Here is a 2,500-nt window from a genome sequence, read left to right on the forward strand (position 1 = left end):
GTCTGGCCTTGGTCTTCAAAAACAGCAAAAACAGGGATGACACACGAATCTAAACTTAAATGAGGCGTGCCAAATGTGCGAGAAAATGGCGAAATACGTGACCCACTTACCTTCAATCGATAACTCTCCGATGGAAACTTCTAAACCACTCATAGTATCATCAAAATTAAAATTCTTCAATTGATGGAAGGGGTGCTTCATCTTCAGACAAATCCACCATTCTCGCTGTATGAACCTATTTCCACATTTTCGACAGATTTCGCATATATTCGAAACAAGACTTCGCAGGCTTTCCCCTTTTGTTTCCCTTCCCTTCCCGTCACTCCCTTCGCCTCTGCTTTCCCCAAAATAATCGATCGCGAGCGACTGGGGACGAGTCAGCTTTTTCCGACTTGGGAAAGCCTGTGGAGGAGGCAGTAAAGACACAGCTTTTCACTACTGAAATATTCATTTAAGATCGGCTTTAAATCTTTGGTCAACAGTGTCTCTTTTATTTTACAGTGAGTGTCGGATCGCCCTTTTGCTAAAACTTCACAAGTTGTGTGTTATTTCTGATCAAACTGAGATGGCCAAACAAAAAGAGTATTTACGACACTGTCATAAATTAGACAATATAGAGATGTAAATTTTTTGTTTTTATTGTAGTCTTCTATCTTCTCGTAACCTAATTGTGATGCGCTTTGATTTAGCATGGATCTATTGACCTATAGCCTACGAACGCAGACGTATTTCCGGCGGTCGTTTCCCTCCCCCGAAAAGTAACCCCCGGAAATACGTCTGCGTTCGCAGGCTGATTGACCTACAGTAAAACAAAATTAAGAGCTTTCCATAATAGCATTGACTTCACAATAGTGAGGCGGGACACGGGGCTTAAAACCTCCCGCTTCCCGTACCTTGCTCTCCCACTTCCCGTATATTTATCTCCCGGCTCCCACCCTTTTCAGTCCTGCTCCCGTCCCCTATAAATTAGGAGACTTAAAACACATCTTCGTCATCTAGCTACCTAATCCTTAAGTGACGACGGTCTTAATTATTCCAACTTGCAGTTCTGTTCTCATACAGATACGCGTTTCCTGGGACGGATCCAGGTTTTTACAAAATGGTCCGATTAAAAGCGGTGCCCCTGTTAGGGACCCCCGGGAAATTTTGGAATTCTTAGGCCTCGGAAACGCGCTTTCAGCAGTCAGTCTAGAGTTTGTTGGGATCATGAAGTCATTAAATATGGAAGTGGGATGTGACGAACTTGTAACGAAATGTCACCATGTAGTGAAATCTTTGGTCCATTCTAATTCACTGTCATAAGAAGCAAGGTCCCAACAAGGTGTTCCATGAACAGACTCGGACCTTTCACTACCTCACTGAAAAAATACTAAGACCTATTAAAATGGTCTTCGACGACATTTTTATAATCAAGTCGCCTCGCTTCGCTCGTCTTGCTGCAGTTATGCGACAGCCACTTGACATTTCATGATGTATGTCGCAACCATCGTGATAGGGTTTACAACTTCACCAGAAGTAAGCTTGTTTTTCAGCTCAAGCGCGATTTTTTGTTTGCTTGATTGCTAATGCAAGTCAGGTATCATTTGGGTTCTTGTTTTTTTTTTTAAGTATTGTGATACATTAATAAATGGCAGCAAGTAGCGTTTTGCATTTCTCTCCCGCTTCCCGACCCCTTAGAACTCCCTCACCCCGCCCTTTCTTCTCCCGACTTCCGTACACAGCCCGCCCCTATTCTCCTGGGCTTCCGCCCCCCTGTTCCTCTCCACACAATACCAACAAAATAAAACTAAAAATCTCGAGAAAAATATTACGTTTTGTTCTACGTTTTGTCCGAAAAGTGCTGCCCTCTGATTGAACAAGACCAGGGCATTTCAGCCTGGCCTTGAGGGGATTGAGATTTAATCCATTTTAAGGTCTCAGAAAAGGAAACTGCGGTGTCCGCGGAAAAAAAATAAAATTGTCGCGCTGCTAATTTTTGTATAGGGTCAAACTAAATATCATATTAAAGCTAAAAGATTGAATTATCTGAATAAAGTTTTAGTTTTCTGGTATTTAATATTGCCTTTTAATTTTGAACCTTCAAGCTCAGAACGACCAAGTCTGCTGCAGAAGCTCCTCCCCCCCCCCCCCCCCCCTCCACTTCATTGCGAAAATAACCGCACTTAGATGCATCTTTAGTCACAGATGAGTGTATTCCAATACCGTGTGAGGAATTTTTCATATGTTAAGAATTGAAGGAAATATCACACACACTTACAAGTCAAAACTCTCATCTCATACTTAATTTGGGTAGAAAAAGTGCCATAAACTCAGTCTCCGAAGACAAACGAAAAATCCCTTACAAGGTATTTGGGGTATTACAATCATCTTTTAGAAGTGAAAATTTGGAAGCCATATCTTAAAACCCGTCGGGACAGGAAGTCCGAGAAGTTGTAATTTTGGGGTCAAAACAAACAGAGTTTTGAAGCAAGCAACTGTGGACAATCTTAGCCTGCGTTGC

The sequence above is a fragment of the Montipora foliosa genome, chromosome 2 (assembly GCF_036669935.1).
Source record: "Montipora foliosa isolate CH-2021 chromosome 2, ASM3666993v2, whole genome shotgun sequence".
Classification (NCBI taxonomy): domain Eukaryota; kingdom Metazoa; phylum Cnidaria; class Anthozoa; order Scleractinia; family Acroporidae; genus Montipora; species Montipora foliosa.